This window comes from Musca autumnalis, unplaced genomic scaffold, assembly GCF_047663935.1.
Source record: "Musca autumnalis isolate F117 unplaced genomic scaffold, ASM4766393v1 scaffold_5, whole genome shotgun sequence".
In the NCBI taxonomy this organism is placed as follows: domain Eukaryota; kingdom Metazoa; phylum Arthropoda; class Insecta; order Diptera; family Muscidae; genus Musca; species Musca autumnalis.
In genome coordinates, this window is record NW_027412088.1 from 161,206,548 (window position 1) to 161,221,583 (window position 15,036).

The window sequence follows — 15,036 nt, forward strand, 5'->3', positions numbered from 1 at the left end:
AACTTTTTCAAAGTGACTTTTTTCGCGACTTTTTTAATATTTGGATGAAATAAACGTTATTATAGTTATTAGTAGGCTTATATTTATTCATTCGTGCAACAAAAAATATATTTTTGAAAAAAATTGTTTTTCATTTCACATATTTTTTCAAAAAATTATTTTTTTAAAATCGATTTGTGCGTGAACTTTTTTTATATTTCAATGGAATAAACGATAGCATAGTGATTAATAGGCAAAAGTTCATTCATCCCTGCTACAGGAAATCATTTTTGAAGAAAAATGTCAAAAAGTCATAACCCTAGTATACATACGACAATATTTCAACACTGCACACTGTGTGTGTGCAGTGCACAGTGCATCCTCTTGTATGGAGAAAGTGGCCAAAAATATTTAGAGTGTAAAAATCATGCCAATGCGCCGGTTACAGCTTGGTGCTGCTGCGAAGAGTGTTTTAAGAAACCACGAGCGTAACATTCTCCCTTTCCCCTCTGGAGGGGGTATACGGTAAGTGTTGTTTTTTGCTGTTAATACAAAATGACATGAACAAAGTTCCCGATTATCTTATGATGCAAAAATTGGCTTGGAAAAACAAAACAATCTCCAAAACAACATAAAATCCAACCAATTTAGCGGATTAAAAAAATCAACATTTTTGTCTGACATTGGTAAAATTTCTAATATAGATCTTATAGCGTTCTTTCTGGAAGTCACGTACCGGCAACGCACTATGTCGCGAGTTCATATTAACTGTGGCCAAAAATAGAAGGAGTTGTCGTAGGTGCATCAATTTTGGTACACGTACCTATTATTGACTTACAATCTTCAGGACAAAAATTTGGGCTGGTCGGTCCACGTTTTGATATAGCCCCCATAGAACCGTACCTCCCGATTTTCGGTATTTTGAATGTTTAAGACACAATGACCAACCGAAAGTATTAAATTTTGTGGTTAGTCTTCGGCAGAGGTATCAAACATTCCAACAGAGAATTGTGGGCTTAGGTCCACGTTTTGATATAGCTCCCATATAACGGTACCTCCCGATTATCGGTATTTTGAAGATTTTAGCCTCATTATTACACCGAAATTGCTGAAATTTGGTATTTAGTCTTCGCGGGGGGCATTATACCTTCACCATGAAATTTGTCTGCATAGGTCCACGCCTTCATATAGGACGGTACCTCCCGATTTTCGGTATTTTGGAGGTTTTAGCCTGATTATCACACCGAAATGGCTGAAAATTGGTATTAAGTCTCCGTTGGGGGACTTATAACCTTCCACCAGAAATATGTCCGTATAAGTCCTCGTCTTCCTATAGCCCCCATAGAACCGTGCCTCCTCATTTTCGGTGTTTTGAGTGTTGTGGTCTCAATATCCACCCGATATGACTGAAATTTGGTGTTTAGTCTTCATATTGTTTGTGAGCTTATTGAATATATCAAACTCTTGTCTTTATATATGAGAAATTTTCTTTAAAAAAATTTTTGACCGATTAGTGGTCAAAAAACGGTCAATTTTTTGTAAAAAATCGAATTTTGATTTTCGCTGTTCACACTTTTTTTTAAAAATTTATATTTTTAAAAATTCTCTCGTTTTAAAGCTAGACTATTAGGTACTTCATAAGCCCACAAAAATATATGATGATCGGTTCATTCGTTTTCGGGCTATAGCCAACACCGCAAAACGATTTGTTAAAAAAGGGGGTATCCTCTCAGTGAGGTGGTCGCTGAAAAAGAGAAGTGACACATTCGTCTGCAAACCTCTGCAGCTGGGACCTTTATATATTTGAAGTACTCACTTTTTACTACTCATACAGCAAAAAATATCGGTATACACTTTTATACAAAATTTTTCCCACTCCACTCATTTAAAATTTGCTTTAGAAAATTAATAAACTTAGTAATACATGTTTGGGTAAATGTAAACAACATATGATTAATATTTACATGCAAACAAAGGTGTAGCCAAGTTTATTACATCCCAAGAGAACGTAGGAACCATTTTTGCAGCGACCGCTACTTTTAAATTTTAAATATTAACGCATAATATAATTTATTAATTTTAGAAAAAAACACACAAAAATAGGTATTAACTAAAATTGTCGGATTTAAATCCTCATATAGCAAAAACTACTTCACGTATCTGTACCAAAATTCAGATTCTTCTTAATTAATATGTTTTCTATCCCTCCCCATCAATAAATTTGTTCAACGAAGTATTTAGTTTTTACCATTTTTGGCCACGGTCGTGACACTGTGCAACGTAAGACAAATTTGGAAGAAGATTTCTTCATCTTGCCGCTGATGCCAATTGTGTTAATGTACGTGGACAGATAACAGAGTTATACGCTAATATATTCATAGAAAACCCTATTGTAGGGCAGCTTTAGTCAGCGATCCACCATTTATAGTCTGGCACTAGATGACAGCTGATTATACCCTCAGCATTTATGCTAATGAGGGTATATACACTTTCATACAAAAATCGAAAATGTATGTCTACAAATTTGATTGCGATTGAAATAAATATTCTCTAAACACATTTGGCCCGTTTCTCTAAGACGATTCGAATTCAACTTCGTTCGAATTACTACCAAAGTCCTGCTATTGTATAAAAATTTTGGTGATTGAAAACACAAATGAAACAATAATTTTTCAAAAAACAGAAGTTTGGTAGTAGTTCGAACGAATTTGAATTCGAATAGTCTTAGTGAAACAGGCAAATTAAATTTTTATTATCCAGTATTATTCTTCCAATTTACAGCAGTAATATGCCAAGTTAAGTCGAAGAAGTTGAGATTTGTATGTGGTACCTTAAAAACGAAAAAAACAGCCGCAAAGCATTCGCTGACTTTTTGTGCTATTTTTAATATCATTGCTATACATTTATGTTGAGTTTTACTAATGTTGGCCCCGTAATGGCAAGTCCATATTTTTTGTAAAATACAGGGGAAGGTCCCTAGTTTACGATAAAAAGAAATCCAGCTGCCACCATCTGCCACCCTGTATGTTATTCCCCTTATACCACGCCCCTTATACCATCGCCAAATTCCGAAAATCGGGAGGTACGTTTATATTGGAGCTATATTGAAACGTGGACCTATATTGAACATTTTTTTGCACGGACGTATGATCATCCCTCCGAAGCCAAAATACAAAATTACAGACAACTCGGTTAGAAAATCTGGCTAAAAATGGCGTCAAAATACCGAATATTGGGAGGTACATTTATATGGGAGCTATACCTAAACGACGACCTATATTGAACATTTCTTGCAAGGTGGTATGTTGTTCCCTCAGAACACAAAATGCAAAATTACAGCCAAATCGTCTGGAAAATTTGGCTAAAATCGTCAAAATATAAAAAAAATCGGGGGGTACATTTTTATGGGGCTACACCCAAATATGGACCTACATCTATTAAATTTGTTTTTCTCCCTTTTGGGCTCGTTATAAAACTATATTTAAAATTTCGATGCGTTAACTCGATTAGAACTATTTTTGACACTCCTTTCCATATTAGTGGGACCACTGCCTTTCTAGCTGGCTGGAGCGTACGATAACTCTCGAACGGATCAACTGATTCTTTTCAAAATTTGGCTTTCGTAATATTTTGTCCAAACTTAGTTTAAGTTCGAAGATGGGTTATATCGGTCCACTCCTTCCTGTACCTCCTCCACAAAAGTTCGAAAATGTTCGGAAAATTTGTGTCCACGATAACTCTTGAAGGGAATAACCGATTTGGCCCATACTTAGCACATCGTGAAATTTTTACAAGGCTTAGATGAAGTTCCAATATGGACTCAATCGGTCTACTTCTTCGAGTACCTCCCACACAAAAGTTCGGATAATTTCAGTTTAGGATCTGCTCTCGAATCGCTTTGATTTTTGTTGTAGCAACTTGTATTTACTGTCCTCTATAGGACAGTACAAGTTTCAGTAGGGGCAAGTCCATACTTCCTGAGAAAATAGCCTGAAAGGTGCAAAAAAAACCTCTATGACACCGTGTGTAGTGGTTGGAGCGCAAGATATCTCTTGAAAGGATCTGGGGATTCGGTCCAATATTTGGCCTTCGTATTATTTGGTCCAAGCTGTTTAAGCCATAACAGTTTAAGCCATTATGTTTAAGCCACTCCTTCAGGTACCTCCCCCAAGAGTTCACAAATGTTCGGAAAAATTGTGCCCATGATAACTCTTAATAGGAGTGACCGATTTGGTCCATACTTTACACATCCTAATATATCTACCAAATATATATCAGGTTCGAATATGGACTATATTTGTTCACTTCTTCGGGTACCTCCCATACAAAATTTTGGATAAGTTCACTTCAAGAACTACTCTGGAATCACTTTGAATTTTATTGAAGCAACTTTCATTCGCTGCCTCAATTACGACGGTAAAAGATTGTTCAGGGGCAAGCCCATACTTCTTGAGAAAACAGCCCGAAAAGTGTAAAACCCTCTACGACACCATGTAGTGGCTGGAGAGCACGACAACTCTCGAGCCAAATACTGAGTTGATCCACACTTTGCATATCGTAATATTTCTTTGAATATTAGATGAAATTCGAAGGTGGTGCTTGTAGGTCCACTCCTTCCGGTACCTCCCCCACAAAAATTCGAAAATATTAGCTAAAATATTTCGCGCGATATCCTATAAACAGAGCAACTCGGTTAAGGGTCTGTGCGAGGATCGCTTAACAATTTTTACCTAGTGGTCCTGTTTACAGCGATATCATGTTTTTCGTAGGCAGATAATATTAAAGGTTTTTCGTGGTAATGTATATTTTATGAACTTCGGGGGAGATGGGGTATCTTCCCCACGTTGGTTTTTTTAATCGCTATATACGTAAAACATATGACCATGCAACAATATGCACTTAAGCTAAAAATATTGAACTTTGCGATAAAGTTACCCGAAGTAGTAGACCCATATATACCGTCTTAGAAATTGATGTACCTTGGAAGAATTTTTTGTGATTTTCGAAGTTTCAACTAAATCGGATCATTTTGCATGTTCTCATTGATCACCAGTTATTTTAGTTTGTACTGTTAGCGTTTTTTGAGCTATTATTACAAGAAGATACGGACGGGCATGGCTTGGTCGTCTTCAAATGGTTTGAAACGGATTTGGTCTTAATATAAGTAGAATCTAAAACTATTTTTCAAAGAAATACATTTCTGATCTCAGAAAGTTTGCATCCATAAAAAAATATGTTTATTGTCTTTTCAGCAAAACTTTCTTCATTTACCCTTTATTCCCCATCCTTGTTTCCTCATCCACAATTTTCTCACTTATACTTTCTGTACAACATTGCGCCAGGCTTGGCGTCAACAAAATAATATAGAATTACCTTTAAATTGTTCCTCTTTAAGTTTTTAAATATTTCTTCCCTACGGATTTGTTTTATGAAATAAAATTTTGCTCCCACAATTATTAAAAAGCAACAAAACACCTTTTTGTTTGATATATGTATATTTTTTTTGCAAAAGTAGACATGTCTCCCTCATGTTATGGGACACTTTGTTTCACACATGCACAAGATGAAGTGAAAGAAGAAGATTTCGGTATGCAATATGGAAATATTGTTTGGGGTGAACAAAATCCGAAACAAAAACTTTATTTCGAAACACACATGAAATATGGTGTCAAGTTTAGAACCTCAAAAGTGTTTTGAGACAGACGACTATTCTACTTGACCATGGTGACAAGCAAACCAAACGACCATTCTTGTGCTTAGAGAACCTGGCTAAGCTAACCAACCAAACAGAATATGTATCATATTATGAAAAATGATATCGGTGGATTAACATAAAGTGGAAGTTCAAAAAAATAAGAACAGCAACAACAAGCACCTTATCTTAGTGGACAATGTTTATGAGTTGATGAAATTTAATATTATTTTAATTTTAAAGAGAGGGGAGATCAAAGTGTTGAGAAGGGGTTAATAGCATTTAAATATATTTAAAAACTTGTGGTTTAAGGTTATTTGGGAAAGAAATTAAATATTTTTTCTGAAGTTTTTTTTTCTTTCGTGCTTTGCTTTGGATTTATTTGAAAGTGTTAAGTTTAAAGAGTTCATTAATCTGTGTGCGATACAATTGATTAACGGATACACATTAATGGGGGACACTAACAACACGCAAGACGAGGAGAAGAGAGTTATAATTTTTTGTTTGGTTAGTAAGACAAATTGCAAAGTGGAGTTAAGAAGGTTGGTTGCTAAGGAAATGCGATTTGGATTTCAAATATTTAAGAGAGCATGTAAAGGTTTTATGCAGTGGAAATTTTCAATAAAGGCGAATTATGCAATATAAAGTAATAAATAACCTATGTAACACCTTTAATATATGTTCTATATATAAAACACCTTTTATATGCGCTCTTTAGATAGGCGTATTTTAAAAATTTTCAATGTGGTCCATATGTCCCATACCATATGTCCATCCATGTTCCCTCAAACATGGATTCTTAAACAATTTGTGTGGATATTAATAGACCCGTATATTTTTAAACAATCTGTGATGGATATTTAGAGACCTTCAAACGTAGATTTTTAAACAGTTTTTGAGGATATTTAATGATACTAAAACGTGGATTTTTTAAATAATTTTTGAAGCATATTTTGCGAAAATTAAACGTGGATTTTTAAATAATTTTTGGAGTATATTTTGCGAAAATTAAACGTGGATTTTTAAATAATTTTTGGAGCATATTTCGCGAAAATTAAACGTGGATCTTTAAAAAAATTTTTGGAGGAAATCTAGTGACACTTAAACGTGGATTTTTTAGATAGTTTTTAGAGGAAATCTAGTGACACTTAAACGTGGATTTTTTAGATAGTTTTTAGAGCATATTTAGCGAGAACTAAACGTGGATTTTTTTAAAAATTTTTTGAGGATATTTAGTGACACTTAAACGGGATTTTTTAAACAATTTTGGAGGATATTTAGTGACACTTAAACGTGGATTTTTAAACATTTTTGGAAGATATTTAGTTACACTTAAACGTGGATTTTTAAAACAATTTTTGGAGGATATTTAATGACTTTTAAACGTGGATTTTTTAAACAAATTTTTGAGGATATTTAGCGAGCTATAAACGGGGATTTTTAAAATAATTTTTGAAGGATATTTAGCGAGCTATAAACGTGGATTTTTTAAATAATTTTTGGTGGACATTTAGCGAGCTATAAACGTGGATTTTTTAAATAATTTTTGGATGATATTTAGCGAGCTATAAACGTGGATTTTTTAAATAATTTTTGGAGGACATTTAGCGAGCTATAAACGTGGATTTTTTAAATAATTTTTGGAGGACATTTAGCGAGCTATAAACGTGGATTTTTTAAATAATTTTTGGAGGACATTTAGCGAGCTATAAACGTGGATTTTTTAAGTAATTTTTGGAGGACATTTAGCGAGCTATAAACGTGGATTTTTTAAATAATTTTTGGAGGACATTTAGCGAGCTATAAACGTGGATTTTTTAAATAATTTTTGGAGGACATTTAGCGAGCTATAAACGTGGATTTTTTAAATAATTTTTGGAGGATATTTAGCGAGCATTACACCTGGATTTTTTAAAAAATTTTTGGGGTATATTTAGCGAGCCTACACGTGGATTTTTTAAACAAATTTTGGAGGATATTTAGCGAGCTATAAACGTGGATTTTTAAAACAATTCTTGGAGGATATTTAGCGAGCCTAAAACGTGGATTTTTAAAACAATTCTTGGAGGATATTTAGCGAGCTATAAACGTGGATTTTTTAAATAATTTTTGGATGATATTTAGCGACCTATAAACGTGGATTTTTTAAATAATTTTTGGAGGATATTTAGCGAGCTATAAACGTGAATTTTTAAAATAATTTTTGGAGGATATTTAGCGAGCTATACAAGTGGATTTTTAAATAATTTTTGGAGGATATTTAGCGAGCTATAAATGTGGATTTTTTAAATAATTTTTGGAGGATATTTAGCGAGCTATAAATGTGGATTTTTTAAATAATTTTTGGAGGATATTTAGCGAGCTATAAACGTGGATTTTTTAAATAATTTTTGGAGGATATTTAGCGAGCTATAAATGTGGATTTTTTAAATAATTTTTGGAGGATATTTAGCGAGCTATAAACGTGTTTTTTTTAAATAATTTTTGGAGGATATTTAGCGAGCTATAAAAGTGGATTTTTTAAATAATTTTTGGAGGATATTTAGCGAGCTATAAACGTGAATTTTCTAAATAATTTTTGGATGATATTTAGCGAGCTATAAACGTGGATTTTTTAAATAATTTTTAGAGGATGTTTAGCCAACCCTAAACCTGGATTTTTTAAACAATTTTTGGAGGATATTTAGCGAGCCTTAAACATGGATTTTTTAAATAATTTTTGGAGGATATTTAGCGAGCCTTAAACATGGATTTTTTAAATAATTTTTGGAGGATATTTAGCGAGCCTTAAACATGGATTTTTTAACAAATTTTATAGGATATTTAGCGAGCTTTCTTTCATAAAGGGTCTATAGAAGCACCCTTTCTTTCATAAAGGATCTATAGAAGCACCCTTTCTTTCATAAAGGGTCTATAGAAGCACCCTTTCTTTCATAAAGGGTCTATAGAAGCTCCCTTTCTTTCATAAAGGGTCTATAGAAGCACCCTTTCTTTCATAAATGGTCTATAGAAAACCCTTTCTTTCATAAAGGGTCTATAGAAGCACCATTTCTTTCATAAAGGTTCTATAGAAAACCCTTTCTTTCACAAAGGGTCTATAGAAGCACCCTTTCTTTCATAAAGGGTCTGTAGAAGCACCCTTTCTTTCATAAAGGGTCTATAGAAGCACCTTTCTTTCATAAAGGGTCTATAGAAGCACCCTTTCTTTCATAAATGGTCTATAGAAGCACGATTTCTTTCAGAAAGGGTGTATAGAAGCACGATTTCTTTCAGAAAGGGTCTATAGAAGCACCATTTCTTTCATAAATGGTCTATAGAAGCACCCTTTCTTTCAGATAGAGTCTATAGAAGCAACCTTTCTATCAGAAAGGGTCTATAGAAGCTGCCTTTCTTTCAGAAATGGTCTATAGAAACACCCTTTGTTGCATAAAGGGTCTATAGAAGCACCCTTTCTTTCAGAAAGGGTCTATTGAAGCACCCTTTCTTTCATAAATGGTCTATAGAAGCACGATTTCTTTCAGAAAGGGTGTATAGAAGCACGATTTCTTTCAGAAAGGGTCTATAGAAGCACCATTTCTTTCATAAATGGTCTATAGAAGCACCCTTTCTTTCAGATAGAGTCTATAGAAGCAACCTTTCTATCAGAAAGGGTCTATAGAAGCTGCCTTTCTTTCAGAAATGGTCTATAGAAACACCCTTTGTTTCATAAAGGGTCTATAGAAGCACCCTTTCTTTCAGAAATGGTCTATAGGAGTACCATTTCTTTTAGAAAGGGTCTATAGAAGCGCCCTTTCTTTCAGAAATGGTCAATAGAAGCACCCTTTCTTTCAGAAGGTGTCTATAGAAGCAACCTTTCTATCAGAAAGGGTCTATAGAAGCAGCCTTTCTTTCAGAAAGGGTCTATAGAAACACCCTTTCTTTCAGAAAGAGTTTATGGAAGAACCTTTCTATCTGAAAGGGTCTGTAGACCATAGACGCACCCTTTTTTCAGAAAGGGTCAATAGAAGCACACCTTCATTCATAATGGCTCTATAGAAACACCTTTTGTTTTATAAAGGCTCTATAGAAACGCCCTTCTTTCAGAAAGGGTCTATAGAAGCAACCTTTCTTTTAGAAAGGGTCTATAGAAGCAGCCTTTCTTTCAGAAAGGGTCTATAGAAGCACCCTTTTCTTCAGAAAGGGGCTATAGAAGCATCCTTTCTTTCAGAAAGGTTCCATATACGCACCCTTTTTTCACAAAAGGTCCATAGAACACACTTTCTTTCAAATAGGGTCTATAGAAGGATGTATAAAAAATGTTGTACTATTGGCTGTGTCCCACCTTAATTCTTTTTAATGTAATTTCAGTGATATTTCTTTAAGCGTTCTGCAAACTTTTTGGTCAAGGTTTTAATCCATTTAAAATTCTTATTTCTTTAGGTTTTTTTTTTTTGCTTTCCTGCAACTTGCAAATAAGGCGCAAGTTATGTTTCTGCCATTCAAATTTCATTTGATATTTTAATAAATTCTGACATTTATGAATTGTTATTCATTGTTCTTAAAACGAACAATGAACGAACGGAACGGTTCGTGCAAAAATATATTCTGGGATTGGTAACAACAATGGCCGTTCGGCTTGAAGTTTGTAGTGCATTTTGAATAATTCTGTTCACTTGACTCTTCTGGTTTCTTGGTTTCGGTGGCAAATTGTGTAAGTGAACGTGTGTGTGTGTTTGTGCGAGCGCGAATGTTTGTGACTTCACGTCACTCAATCACTCAGCCCTGTCTATGGTTCGGTTAGGTGCTTGTAACATTGCATGTCTTTTAGCGATTTAAATCGCACAAAAATCGCATTACCAACACTTCCCCTGTTTATATGACGTTTAATGTTAAAAGGAGTTTTTGTTGTTGTTTTTATTTGATGTAGAAGAGAAATGAAATGCATTTCTTTTGCAATACCATAAGTTTTCCCTTACATTTAGAACTTCTACGAGGATTAACACAAATTAATTAAGGTTCCGGTACTAAGCACCTTATTCAAGTGGTTTGCCATAAATCATAAAAGAACTGCGCATATGAAGAAAACAAGTTTACATAGAACTTATAACGGTGCGCTCCGGAAAGAACCTTTGGAAATCCAATTATAATTATGTTAGAAAGAATTAGAATTAAATGCAGTGATTTTTATTGCCAAGGTGTTGGAAAAAATATGAACGCAAATGATGTTAATAAAAAATGGTGTTTTAAAAGTGATTTGAAGTAATAGAATAAATAACTTGTGGAAAATGAATGAATTAATGAATAAAAAATTAAAATAAACGAAATATGTTATCATGCCACCACAGTAAAATATTTAATACATACATCGCAAGAAAGTTTTTTCTTCCTCCCAAAAAGTTTCTCAATATGGACTCAGACGATGTACCGAATGGTATTACTACATGTAATAGCTACAGGTAAAAATGGCGTAAAGTTCGGCCCGGCCGAATGGAATGGAAAGTACTAAGCTCTTCCGCCATGCCAAGGCTTATCCCCAGGAGAAGTGGAATATGCTAACTGAAGAATATCACTTGTTTCTAAAAAATGTTTAATTCCATGTTACAATCATTCCATATGGTCAATGCGTGTACAACCTCTAAAAACATACCTGTATTGATGCGGTGAGGTTTCCTACCCATTGAGAATCCGAAATACCAAGTTACAGTAAAAGACTTCACCAGTCGTATGTACCGTGATATGGGGGTAATGGCGCCAACTGGAAATTCGTTGGAACCTTAAGTGTCGAATTAAAAAATCTCCTAAATAGCAAAAATCGTCCGAAAAATCCAAAAATCCGGAATACCTCTAATAGGGGCTAAGTAAAAACCTGAATCTATACCCACAATTCTCTGCAGGATATTATATTCCCATATCGAAGAATAGCAAATTTCAGTCAATTCGGTTAGACAACGTGGCTAAAACCTTTAATATACCAACAATCAAGAGTTACCGTTGTACCAAAACCTGGATCTGTACTAAAAAATAAACATAATACAAATGTTCAGCCATTTCGGTGCGATAATGAGGCTTAAACCAAGAAAATACCGAAAATCGGACGGTACCGTTCTATGGGGGCTATATCAAAACGTGGACTTATATAAACAAATTTTTGGGTGAAAGTTTAATGTTCACGACAAAGACTAAATACCAATTTTCATCCATTTCGGTGTTATAATGAGGTTAAACCCTTGAAAATACCGAAAATCGGAAGGTAGCATTCTATGGAGGTTGTAGTGAAATGTGGACATGTACTAACAAATTTCTGGGGAAGATGTGCAGCCACATGGAAGATTAGATACCAACATTCAGTCATTTCGGTGTGATAATGAAGCTAAGACCTTTGAAATATCGAAAATCGGGAGGTACCGTTATATGGGGCTATACCAAATCTTTGACCTTTACTCACAGATTTATGGGGGAAAGTTTTGTAGCCTTAAGTAAAATATGTCTAAAACCCTTCAGGTATGGTGACATAATATAACTAACTTCTTCAAGTCGCGTATAGAGTTTCTGGAAAGTAGTCTTTAAAGGAAAATCTCTTACAGTGTCTTTCTCTCTCTTACAGTGTCTTTCCTATAGAGGTTCCATCAAGCAAGTCGACTATAGATGCTCGGGCAAACCCTGTAGGTTCCCTATAAAGTCTCTTGCAATACACCTGTAGAGGCTCCTTTTAAATCGCCTATAGAGAGTCCATGATTCGATTCCTATATCCGAAAATATCACATTTTCAACAGCTATCCCCATACTCTGCACTAAGGTTTGAGATGTTAAAGATACCACTTGTTTAAATCTCTTAAAAGGGCAAGGTTTTTTTAAGTCAGGCATATGTCCTATGTATACTTCTTCTGTGTTAATACCATTAGAGACCAGCAGGTCTGGGGACATAACAGAACTAATTTCTTCAAGTCGCGTATAGAGGAAAATCGCTTAAAGTGTCTCCTATTGAAGCTTTCTAATAGAGATCCCTGAAAGTCGCCCATAGAGGTTTCATCATGCATGTCGGCTATACAGGCTCCTGCAAATCGCCTACACGCAGAGAAAAAATATTTTTCGCTTTTGTTGGAACAAAAATATATGTTTTGGTTCCAAAAATGTATTTGTTTTGCTCAAACATTGTAATCCAAATCCAAAAATACCATCTTTTGTTCCAAACATAGAAAACAAAAACAACTTTCGAATTTCCGCAATATTGTTAAAATCGTTAACAATACCGATTGTAGGAACTATCATAATCTAATTTTGTTTACAAAAAGTATTGTCAATACAGAAAACCAGCCCAGAAATTTTTGATTTGAGTGCATATACTTCTCATATACACTTTTCGCATAACTTGGATATAAATGTCACGTATAATATTGCAATCATTGATGAACACAATACATGGTTTGCTGCATTGGCTGACAACAAAGACAAACAAAAAGCCACAAGAACCCACCACAACATAAGGAATAATTAAACTCCATAACAAACATGAAAAGGAAAGAAGAATGAAACAAAACAGAAACAAATAAAAACAAGAGTCTCACAAGTACATACACACAAAAACAAAGGTAAAGGCAGCATGTCATACAAACACACCACAACTCACCAAAATTGTTTTTTCAACACGGCATCGAATAGCGAGAGAAGAGAAACAAATTTTCGAAAAAAAGAGAGAAATATTGTTCAGTTGACACAAACTATTTTTGGATTTACAATACTACATGAGGAATCCAACAATATGTTAACAATACATATTTTGCTCTTGGAATATTGTTGGATCAAACATATTTTTTTCTCTGCGTGTATAGAAGCCCCTGAAAGTGTCTATTGATTGCCCTACAGAGTATTTTGCAATTCACCTACACATGCTCTTGGAAGTAGTCTATAACTGATCTTGCAATTCGCCTACAGATACTCTTGCAAGTAGCATACAGAGTCTCCTGTAATTCGCCTCTAGAAGCTCTTGCAAATTCGTTGAGACCACTTCTAAATCTTAAGCCACACGTTGACATTTTCATACGAAACTTTCACTGCTTTTTGAACAGATCGGAGGTGAAGGAGCTCCTTCTGCTGTGAAAGTTTCATATGAAAATTTCAACGTGTGGTTTTAGATACATTTTAGTTCAATCTGAATTTCATTCATTTATGGTATTGGGCTGAAGGAAATTATAACCGATAATTTCCAATTAAGGTAATGCATACTAGCCTTGCACACTGAATGATTCGGTTCGTTTCCCAGGCCCGACAACATTACATTTTGAACGGTGCACGGTGCTCTTGAAGCAACTTTAAATGGAAAGTGCTTACACCTAGGAAGTTTTTGCGGATTCTGAAACTACAATGTTCATAGATGAGAAAAATCAAAAAACAAAAAAATCGTCGGAGCACTTCTTAAATAAATCGCGATTCAAGTTGACAATTTTAAGGGTTTTCACGATTTTTCTTGGAAACAGCAAAAAAAATCGCCGGAGCACTTCGTAAATAAATCGCGATTCAAGTTGACAATTTTAAGGGTTTTCACGATTTTTCTTGGAAACAGCAAGTCCTATCGAAAAGGGACAAAAGGAAATGTTGTAGCCATGAAAATTCTCTACAAGAACTTTATGATATTTTCGTAGGTTTTACCATTTTTGAGATATAGAAGTTCAAATTAGGACAATTGATTGACTGTATCGCCTTCTTATAAAACAATGTCATGTACGGTGCGCCTTAACTAATTTTAAATAAAAACCGCTCTCACCTGGGAAGTTTTTGCGGATTCTAAAACAGCAATGTTCATATATGAGAAAAATCCAAAAACAAGAAAAAATCGCTAGAGGGATTTTTAAATAAATAGCGGTCAAAGTTCACATTTTTAGGTTTTTGTGATTTTGCTTGGAAACTGCAAGTCCTATCGAAATAGGACGAAAGCAAATGTTGTAGCCATGAAAATTCTCTACAAGATATACCCCTCAGGGCAAAGTAGGCAAAATTTTCTGAGTATTTCAGCTATGTCAAACTTATCCCCAGTAGCTTAAGGCACACCGTTCGAACTCGGCGATAAAATACATGTACCATACATACGTATGCACGTTCCCACAACTTCCCCGAAGGTATAAGGGTGAATTCTCTCATTTCAATGATTGCACGCCGATTCGTATTGGCTCACTGATATGGGAACTTATTTTTATCGCCGAGTCCGAACGGTGTGTCTAACGACACAATTTAGAGAAGTTTTCAAGGCTGAAATGCTCAATAAATGTAAGTCAGCAGTACACTGACGTGATTTGCCACCTCCGAAAATTTTGATGTTCTTGGCAGAAATTGAACCGCAGACCTTCTGAGTGCAAGACCGACGTGCTTGTCATTCCCAAGCAGGTTCCAAA